The sequence below is a fragment of the Cyprinus carpio genome, chromosome A24 (genome assembly GCF_018340385.1).
Source record: "Cyprinus carpio isolate SPL01 chromosome A24, ASM1834038v1, whole genome shotgun sequence".
Lineage (NCBI taxonomy): Eukaryota > Metazoa > Chordata > Actinopteri > Cypriniformes > Cyprinidae > Cyprinus > Cyprinus carpio.
In genome coordinates this window covers 15923947-15935436 of record NC_056595.1, presented here as the reverse complement: position 1 = coordinate 15935436, position 11490 = coordinate 15923947, and the positions used below count along the sequence as shown (strand labels likewise).

General features: G+C 36.9%; 1 protein-coding gene across 1 annotated transcript in view; it reads left to right on the top strand.

The window, feature by feature from the left end:
- Positions 1-208: 208 nt before the first annotated feature.
- Positions 209-11490, top strand: part of LOC109099634 (catenin delta-2-like) — a 249903-nt gene continuing 238621 nt past the window's right edge. Inside the window, exon 1 of the mRNA XM_042714368.1 lies at positions 209-483. The gene's annotated coding sequence lies outside the window, so the exon portion shown is untranslated. The remainder of the gene's footprint in view (positions 484-11490) is intronic.

Sequence of the window (11490 nt, the reverse complement as noted above, 5' to 3'; positions counted from 1 at the left end):
TTTAAACAATGTAAAAAAACATAAAATATTTCTACAGTCTAAGTAGGTCCGAATTAACAGTAAATTCATATACGCTTCATTATGAGAATAATTAAATGTTACAAAAGAAGGGTGTCGGTTAAAATAATCAAATGCTGAATAAAGAACAGGTGTGTAAAACATGTTCATACAGTATACTGCCAGAAGATGGCGCTCTATGAATGAATTCAGCGCGACACCTGCGTGTGCGCGCTCGCGCGCGTTAGTGTGTGGATGAAGGCTGGGATGGTAACTCGTGCTACTGAAAAGGCAGCATCACTCGCTCTGCTTCCGCAGCGATTCGCTCTCTCAGCAGCCGATGCTTGTCCCTCACTGAGTCAACATCCAGAGAACAGTTCATTTCCTTAAATAACATCCGCAGGGCATGAACGTAGGATTCTTATCCAGCTGAATTTCGGATTTAAAGCGGGGAGAGGAGAGCGTTTGTTCCCTGGACATCATTTGGTGAGTGTACAATGTCATTCCATCGCACTCAGTGTTTGTTTGCGGGGTAATGCACTGTTTCAGATGCCTGTTATTTTGGTTAAGAAGGAGGAAAGTAGCACTGAATTAATTTCCAACAAATCTGCTTAATGTGCTGAATAAAGAGAAAAAGGAGCTAATTTATCGGTGCTCATTTTAACAATAGATTTTGGCATCGCAGCTCTTTTAAAGAGACTGACCCAAATTTGAAATTGAAGGTGGGTGAGTGGAAGGTGTAGTGAATTTGGGAATAAAGAAGGATGTGATTTGTTCTCTCTCACTCTGAAACACCTGAACAAAGATCTTCAATGACACGGCAGGTAAATCTGCACATCAGTTGCAAAGGTTTTTGCTTTTCACCTTGAGAACTGTGTTAGGTTGGTATAAATGGCTATTTGAAATACTCTAATCCAGACTTACTGCTGAACAGACATTAAAAAAAGAATCATTGAGCTCAGTTCGGTCCACTTCCAGCATTGTCGGACTGAATATAGAATTTCAAGATATCTACAACTATTACTTTGTCATGATGTGCTACTTATATAGAATATTTAAGCACTGTGGAAAGAAGTAAGTCCGTTTGGATGCAGCACTGGATGTTGCTGTAGACCCGGGGTGGAGGTTTAAAGCTCATCTCACTAATTAAAATTTTTGTTTCATGTTCAGCTGCTGTTTAAAACCATCTTGATGAGATGTTATGCTCTCATATGTCAAGAATATTGTTGTTAAAGGCATTAATTGGCATTTCAGGTGTGAGTATTTTACAGTGCTGGAAGGGAGGCGATAAAGCTTGTCCATTAGGAGGGAATGCTGTATTGATCAGGAGAGCTGACTGGCAGATCTTTCCACAGGGTGCCTGATCGCATCTGTAAATAAGCCCGTTGAATGAGCTGTAGAAGACGAGGACAAAGCTGGATCAAAGGCGTGAAATGTTATCTACAGATTGCTCAGTGCTGGCCCCTGCAAATGTCATGGTTTCACATGAAATGCACACTGCTTGCAGCATGTTAATGGGATGAAGCTTATTAAAACATCTCAGTTATCTCCTTGCTGTTTGTTTGAAAGCACGCACGGACATAGAGATAACTAAGAGCTTTAGTTTTGTTTGCTCTTACTGGGCCAGAAGATTTGGCTGGATCTTTATTTATTCTTCTCGTCTGCCGTCTCTCGGTTGTCTTCTGTGCAGTGGCAGCACGCTTGAAAAGTTGTGTTTGGTGATGAAACAGGGAGAACATGTGAAGTGCTTTTCACAGAAATGCACTATTAACAGATATATTTCATGCCTGGCTTTCAGGCCCCTGTTGTTTAAGGAAAATCAGCTTGTGGCCAGATCATCAGGCATGAACGATGTTGAATGAAGATGAGAAGCACGCAATATAAATATCAATTAATCCACTGAATGGATTGTAGTGGCTTGTTGGTGGGTAACTGTAAGTCAGTATTCTGATCCGTCATTGGTTTTGCTGTGCAGGTTACTAATTAGTTTAGATGTCAAGCTCTCCAAAGGCTAATTAAGCACTTAAAAAGCCTGGCGTTTAAGAAGCTGTCTTCATATTTGCTGTTCCGTGATATGAATTATTTATTTCATTGATCACAAGGTGAGGGGTAGGCTCTGTTGTTAACCATGGGATGTATCTTGGGATTCAATGAGTGGTGGTTCAGATTTAATTTGGAGCCACATGGCTTTATTTGTCAGATTTTTTTTCCCCCTCATGGACCCATGACAGGTACAGTGTCAGCATTTGCATGAGATATTTGTATTTATATAGAGCTAACGAACATCATTTACTGGTGGGCAATGACAAGCTTAAAAAAAATCCTGTCACTTTTGTTGACTCATTAAGCTTGAATCAGTGAGGTCATTGACGCCAGAAGGGACAGGTTCAACATAATACATAATTATACGGGCAACCAAGGGTCTTAATAAGATGATGATGAAGTCAGGTCTCATTTTATGTGATTTTTGCGTTATCAGCTGTTCATTGTTCATCTGTGTCAGGAAACAGGTTTGATTTCCAGAGAATGCATTACAGGAAATGTGTAGCTTGAATTCATTAAAATTAAGTCGTTTTTTCTTTTTATTATCGAAATGTTTTTGGATGTTGGATCATATTTCATTAGTTTAACAGTGTCTGCCTAAATGGTGTTTTTACAGAAAGTGTGAATATAATGTATCCAATGGAAATTTGTCACCATGACAAAATGTGGTGGGGATTTTTAATGACTCTTTCTGCAGGTTACATTGTCACACCAGTTGGTGGCGATGGTGACCATCTTTATGAATGAGTCAAAAATCATTCACTGAACAGATTTCTTCAAAACTCTGATTCAGTCAGCAATGAAACAAGTAACTTTAAAGTTACATCTGAAATTGGATAGTTCTCTACTTATATGGTATGCAAAAAACAGTACGGCAAAAAAATATACACAGTATTCGAAAAACTAGATTCTGAAGTGCGCATTTGATGGATACTTAACTTTTGAGGCCAGGAGAGAGGATTTGTAAATGGCAATGAAGCCAAGCAACTGACTCTGCAGGTCACATGACCATATGGTGGCTGTAGGACATCCGAATTTCATTCATACTACCATATTCATACTATATAGAACATACTTTTTTTTTTTAGGGGTCACAAAGTTCAAATTCATATGTAGTACAAATGTAGCAGTATGCGATTTTGGACACACCATAAAAGTGAGTTATTGAATTATTCACCCAACCAATTAGTTAAAAACCTGTGTTAAATGTTCCTGTGGCTCAGTGGTAGAGCATTGCGTTAGCAGCGCAAAGGATCGTGGGTTCAATTCCCAGGGAACAGACATACTGGTTAAAAAAAAAAAAAAAAAAATTGTATTGCATGAATGCTCTGTAAGTCGCTTTGGATAAAAGCGTCTGCTAAATGCATAAATGTGAATGTATAAACGCTGATTCATTCAGGGATGAAACATGACTGCTGTGTGTTCCTCTGAGACATAGTTTATTATGCTGTGGCTTTCTTTTGAACCCATTAACTTTTCAAAAATGGACCTAGCGATATTGTGTCTTAAATGTAAGTTACTCAGTTTTAACTTGTTGTTTACTGAACTGCTGTGTAATAGCAATATCACACTCATTCACAGTCGCACTTGGTGCTTTTAGTGGTTGTTAGATCCATTATCTTCCTGGGAGAATCCTACATATGAGACATTTTTCCTACTTATTTGAAGTCTCATATTTCAGATCTCCCACAGTTCTGCCTCAAATATTTCTGAGACACTAAATAACTACAGACAGTTGTCAAGTATGGTACTGTCAAAAGAAAAATGCGAATATATGGTCATCTTGTTCCTAAAGGCGTTATTTCGTACAAGGTGGATAAGTGTGAAATTTTCAAGGAGTTTAAAAAGATAAACAGGACTGTTTATTCTGTTTTCCAAATCAAGGTCATATAAGTTGGAAGACATGATCACAAGCATTTCTGATGTTTTTTTTTTTTTTATAAAATTGGAGGTGCATAAAAAGGTGTTGGAGATGTGTGACAAAATAGTATATCCATGATCCTTTTAAATTTGGCATTTTTAAAAGTATCAGGATGCTTTGCTGAGGTTAAAATATAGCTTTTCTGCTTGCTTAACTCCACATCCTTGGTGTTTTGTTTTCCACACATGATTGAATGGTTGCTTTATATAGTCTTGTTTTCATGCTGTGGAGGTAAATAATTCTCTGACCGACTGATCCTCATTTGCTGAGTCAGCAGAGTCTGTGTGTGTATGTGTGAGTGTGTCTCTCACTGTATTGATTTTTCTTTTTAGAAAGGGTCTAAGAATCAAACAGTAAACACTCGCTAGAGAGAAGAGGGGGTTAATCGTATGGCGCGGATTCTCTTCCTTCATAGCTAAATCCCAAGCAAATGCCCTGTCATATCATGTTCCTGAATATGCCCACAGCTTGTCAGCGCGTTGCACCTCAGCTGCTTTGCACACCTTGAGCGGAAAGCGTTCAACACCAAGGCTGCTATTTTTAGACCTGTATTTTTAGCTGGGTAGAAAAATAAATCAAATGCATGGTTGGACTCCACCCAGAAACATCTTTGATTGACAGATGGGTTCTGCTCATTGAAAAAGGTGTCTAGAAAGGATAGGAGATGAATATGACGAAGCAAGTCTCCATCATTCTAACTGTAATTTTACACACTTTTGTTTTTAAATTATGGGATTGATTATGCTGATGTGTGGAGCTTTGTCACCAAAATTGTGAAGTAGGCTTTGACTAATGAGGGGAGAGTGGGGTAAGATGTACATTTTATCTCTATATGATATCTCTCATTTCTATCAGCTCGTGAGTCATTACAAAGGCAGTGCCATGAGCAGCTGATGCACACACAGCGTTGGGCACCTGCAGGTTTAGCAGCAGAAACGATGACCTCAGACTCCTTTTCCCCAGTAGAGGGTGCAGTGACTGGCTGATTACCCCAACCTTCTCTGGGGTGCTGGCTGCACAGTCATGCTTCACTGCATGTAATTATCAAGGATGAAACCATTTTCTGAGTGTTTGCCTTTTCCTTTCCTTCTGATCCCCTTGTGTCATCCCTATCCAAATACTAAAGTGCTACTTGATAGAAGGGCCGCCAATTATGTGGCCAACATTCAGTGAAAACAAATGAGACTGGATTTATAGTTAATAGTTATGTTACAAAATTGTTCTTGTTTGGAATGGAACATTGTGGGCACTGTTCTTTTTTCCAGTTAGTGTCACTTCAGTAACATCTAGGGTTGAATAACTTAAAAAAAAAAAAAAAGCATAGTATTGACCTAAAAAACTGTGAGATTATGCATGTGTCAGTGTTGTTTAATACAAAATATTGATTTAACTACATTCCAACTATATTAAAAGCAGAGTGTTTAATTTCTTGCAAACATAATGACGGTTCCAAGCACTTACCCCATGGTTAAGACATTATTATGCCCAGCCCAGTCGGCTGCTTATACAAACAGTTCAGTTTGATCTCATTAGGAAAATGCACAGAAATGACACACTTCACCTTTAACTATATTCTAAACATAGCAAATGTTGTTATTTTAAAACAGTTACTTTGATTCATGCAGAAAACTGGATGCTATCTCAAAATAAATCATACTGATTTATCTGACTTATCTTATTGACTGACTTGTGCTATGTTTTCACTAGTGTGTTTTCGTTAAAATGGTGTTTTAAAATGAAAACGATCCTTGTCTACAATGGCGTTTTCACTGCGTTTCAGAAATGATCCAAAAACACAAAAAACAAACGAAAACTCATGTTACATGACCATTCATGCAGGTACAACAATGGTCGTCAAGGATATGCAGAGCGAATGTGGGCAGCCAGCCACGCCATCGTTTTTTCGAAAGTCACGGTTTTGGTCCTTTTACACTGAAACACAACCCTAGAGTTTTCAAAATAAACCGGGATCTGCAGCATTCTTGAAAGTCTCCATTTTCAAGGGTCGAAAACACCAGGTTAGTGTAAATGACCGGCATAACCGTAGCTAAAGTTATGTTTTAAAATGAAACCATATTAGTGTAAACATAGCCTTAGTTAACATCTACAGGTCCTTCTCAAAAAATTAGCATATTGTGATAAAAGTTCATTATTTTCCATAATGTAATGATAAAATTAAACTTTCATATATTTATGATATGCTAATTTTTTGAGATAGGAATTTTGGGTTTTCATGTTTATTTTATTTATTTATTTATTTTATTAACAAAAAAAAAACTAAAATAATCAATACATTGTGCAATGAATCTAAAATATATCACAATTTAATTTTATCATTACATTATGGAAAATAATGAACTTTTATCACAATATTATAACATTATAAAAAACACCTCTATAACCTACAACAAAGTTCTTCAAAAGACAGTTCACCCCAAAATTTAAATTCGGTCATTATTTAATCATACTCATATCGTTCCAACAACCGCTATTAACACAAAAGTTTGGTTATTAAAATTAATTAATTTTATAATTAAAATTACATGTAATCAATTAGCAAATGCTTTCATCCAAAATAACTTAGAATAGAGGGGCATAAGCAGTTAATCACAGAGCCAACTGTATTTGCAGTATTCAATGGCACATTTATTAAAAAGCTAGATTGGGAAACAAGATAGAACAGATGAGAAATACAGAGAAGAGAAGACCCCCCCCCCACCCCCTTTGCATTGGTGTAGGATTGTGGAGTGGTTAAGTGCTCAGCTGCTTCGTGAAAGTTTTGATGGTTCCAGCAGTTCAGGTGGAGGTTGACAGCTCATTCCACCGGAGAGGAGCAGAGAGGGTGAAGGTGTTGAAGAGCGACTTTGTACCTCATTCTAAAGAAACAACAAGGCACCGCTTATTCAGGAGGGAGCATACATTTGTGGTACAGTATGTGTGACTTTTGTACTTAATCTCAAGAGTTTCAACAGAGAAGAAGGTCATCTGTGAATAATGACTTGGGTGACTTTGAGCTTTAGATTCTCGCCAGAGCATGAGGGGTGTGAGATACACCAGAGGGGGAGTGTGTCTCTCATGAGTGACTGCCCAAGGTGTAGAGCTGGTTACTGGGGCATCACTTGAAGCCCCTCAGCAGAGCAGTCAGCTGGAAACCGTAGCAACCATTAGCAGCGTGGTTACCATGACATCCATCCAACCAGTGAAGTAGGCTTCCTGGCTTGACTCCACTGGGAGTTGTGATGGCTGGATTTAGAGGGAAGTGGGACAAACCATTGTGGCAAACGGAGACGCAGGAGTTTTTGCCAGAAGGCCTAGTTTTATATAAACACAGGTGAAGTAATGAAAATAATTTTCAGCTTGCTTATGCATCCATGTGCTGGCAAACTTGACAATGAATTGCTGTGTAAATATCATCAATTGGATTTTGCGGGATCTATTTGTTGTGTACCATCCAGGCTCGTATTTATGATTACCTCAGTCTCACACACAAAGCTTCACCACAATCAATCCCTAAAAAATCAATTCTGAGAAAAGTCTGGAAGCCACCGGGCCATACTGTACTGTCTCAGATGCATGCAGGGAAGAACTATTTTGTTGAATTGGGACCATGAATGGTCCATGACTGTGCAGTAGAGTTTAAACAGATCACAGTGACTGGTCTTGCTCTCCGGCCATGTAATGGATCATGGAGTAAGTTGTGGCGGTAAGAATTGGACAAGCAGGGCATTCAAGGTTGAATGGTTACCAAGGACCTTCATATCTGCTGAGAGGGCACATTGGTCAGTGTTCCATGGAGATCGTAACAGGAAATGCTACAGAAATTAAACCTGTTGTATGTTGGTTTTTTTTTTGTGCTTGTGAGGTTGTGCTTATTCTTGTATATTTATAATTATGTATTAATTGATGTTTTTGTTACCTTTCATGAGTGATTCTTTCGATTTCAGTAGAGAAAATTGCTTTGACCTTTGACCTTTAATTGTGCATTTTCATAAAACTCCAACAATACCCTTTTAAATTCTCTAATAGCTGAATAATCTAACCTTTGCACAGAAGAGAATGCATGAAAGATATTGTTATTTTTGTCAAAATGTGTTGCTGCTGGTTATAACTGAAGTTATCTGTGTCGTGGCACTGATGTGGTAAAGAGAGCGTGAGAGAGAGTAAATGTGGGCTTGTTCTGTCTCGCTTTTGTTTAAACAAGTGTGTTCAGACAGTGATAAGGAGGAGAAAGGGATATAGTGGCGAGTCAGGCTCCTCCGGTTGGGCACTTCTTTTCAGTGCCAGGATCAGGTTGACCATGGAGATAATATTGAGCCTTATCCCCGTTTGTCACTGGTGAGGAAAAACAGATTATACTCTCTAAATTCGCTGCTGACTATGGAGCCTTGATGGCCTCCCACATGAATGATGTCCTCAACCCATCCTCAATCTCAGTGCTTATTGGTTTTCCTTGGAAATCCATGCCTTCTTGCCAGTGTCTTTTCAGCTTTCACTTACATATGTTGCTGCCTTTTAGTAATTTGGCACATTCCTTAAAATCTATCTATTGTATTGGAATTGGAGCTGAAAAGAAAAAGAAATGAGAAATTAAGTGATCTCTCAAGTCAGGATGGTTGATTATTCAACAATTTGTCAAACTAGTAGTGACTATTGAGATCATTAAGTATATATATTGAACAATCTCTCTTTTTTTATTATTGACATTTAAATTTTGACAGCATTGTAACCTCTGAAGCCTTTTGAGTATAAAGCAGAACTGTTTGGTCTCCATTCTGTTTTGGGATTTCTTCTACTTCTTTCAACACTCACTTGAATTTGCTTATACCATCATGCACCAACGAAATGAAATAATCAATGTGGTAATCAGGGGATTTAATTTAAGATTTGCTGTCTCTCACAGCTGCTAATTACCGCCGCTTATGATTGCATTGCTGATGAGAGTCACCCGTTATTATCAAGAATGGCTTATTGCAGAGTGCCACAAGAGCCTCCTTTATATTCTCAGCATGAGTTTGTGACAGTTGTCTGTAACAAACAGATTAGACACAATCTTGCAGTGATGAATGGCACAACTATTGCTGAAATGGCACTTATGTTTATGCTATGCTAGTAAAATAATTTCCTACCCCAACTTCTCTCGCAAAGCTCGGATCATATTGAGAATGAGATGATTTTCTAGCTGTGCTAATTTCCTAACTTTGTTATTTTGGTCCATGTGCATTGAAAATGAGATGGAACTGTGATTAGACCAATTACTACAGCCACAGGCAGATTGCAGCAGGGTGTCCTCATGTCCACCTGCTACAGAGATTGCGCTTCCTTTGGTGCCACTCAAAACGTGATCCTTCCTGGCTAGTCTCAATTACACAGTCTCATAATCATGGCCCAGTTCAGCCAGCCTACCGCTGCGTGAATGGCACAAACAGATCAGTAGGGCTACTTAAATTAGAACCTCATATGGACTCAGGTATGTTTTTGGGGCTTTTGATTTGTTGGGTCGACCTTTTTACAGAGTACACACCATATTTAATTTGACATGAACAAAAACATGGCTGTGATGGACAGAAATACAGTCTGTTCAATATGTCATACTGTTTTATTAACATTTAAAATACCTACATCTTTGCAGTAGATAAAAATAAAGTTGGATATGAATTCTGAATTAAACATATTAAATATAGTGGACATTAACCTAAATCACCCAAGTAATAGATAACCCACCAAATTAGTCAATTATGAAAACTAAGGTTTGCACATGCTTCTTTCATGTGCCATTTTCCATCTTTATGGAATCTTGATGTTGTTTGTAAATTAGATTAATTTGAATTTTTGTGGTTTAGCACAAAACAACCAAGCAATAAAACTCTACAGAGCAATAATGATCAAAATTCACTATTAGAACAACGATAGAATAGTTTATTCTTTTGAGGTGCATTTGTTCGATTAAAGGTTTGCACTAAAGGAGGTGAAAGTGCAATTTATGTGTTGATTATTTGATTTTGGCTGATAATGGGAATTGTGGACTTAGTCAACCTAATTCACAACAATCAGCAAACGCTAAATTAATTCCTGCCAGTCAGCAAATGTTTATGACCATATTTTCCTTTTATCATGCAAAATGTGCAAAATTTGTTTTCTTGCAACATCAGTCAAACGCAAATGAATGCCCTTACAGCCATGTGTCTCCAAGCCAGTTTTATGTTGTGAAAAAAAAAATATTATTTTTATTATTAAATTTATCAAAAGTGACAGTAAAGACATTTATAATGTTACAAACCTTTTCTATTTCAAATAAATGCTGTTCTTTTGAACTTTACATTCATCAAAGAATCCTGAACAGTTTATACAAATATTAAGCAGCACAACTGTTTTCTGCTGTGATAAGATGATAAATCTTATGAAATAAATAATGTTTTTAGCACCAAATCAGCATATTAGAATGATTTCTGAAGGAAGACTGGTCTAATGGTTGCTGACAATTCAGCTTTGCCCTCACAGCAAGAACATTACCTTCTAAAATGTATAGAAAACAATTATTTTAAATTGTAATTTTTATTTTATTCATTTATTTTCTGTAAAATAAAGACTTGGTGATCATAAGAAGCTTTGTTAAAAAGCTATAAATTGTAGTGTATTACCATTATTATTATTTATTATTATTATTTGCTATTAATTAATTTTCTATGCTTCCCATGTGGGAGTTTTGTTGAATTTTTTTTTTTTTTTTGTATGTATGGCATATGTCTTCATTCATATTTCTTGTCATCTTTCAGATAATTTAATGTAAAAAATAATTAGACAAATAGTAACAGGAGTCACATCCAAGACAGTTGGTAGAAACAACTGCACAGATTCATATCCTAGTTTTTCCTAGTGAGCTTATATGTAGGCCATTCTCTGCTATTAACTGACAGAATTAATAAAGAAGATCTAATTTCAGTCCTTGATTTCAAATGACAGGAGACAGAGCAACTTTTTTACAGAAAACCTGACAATTTATTATCTGTCACACTTCTCCACAGGATCCAAAGCCCTTTTCTGTAGAGAACTGAATTATATGTATTACTCAGAATTTAATGGCTGACATTAACAGGTGGAGGTAAATTGGAGCCATCAGTCACATAAGACACTCATATCTGCTGAACTTGAAGCTGAATTGTAACATGAACTGACAAACTATGTGCATGTCTCACAGAATTTGAATGACTAAATTATTTCTCGATTTTAATCAAGTATTATATTTTATTGTGATCGCTCCTTGTGCATAAAAATGGAAGATTTGGATCAAGATGTCTCCCTCTTAAATGTGCATTACTGAGAGCTTTATTAAATAGAAAAATAATATTAAAATCATAATGGTTTTTTTTTTTTTTTTGAAACTCCCTTGTGAATTTATTTCGGTTAAGCTTGATCAATCTTCAATCAGTTTTTTTTTTTTTTTTTTTTTTTTCAATGGCCACATGGACAATTCATGAGAGAATAAACTCTCCAGATGCACACTATAGTATCTTCCAAGTGCATAATGGTTT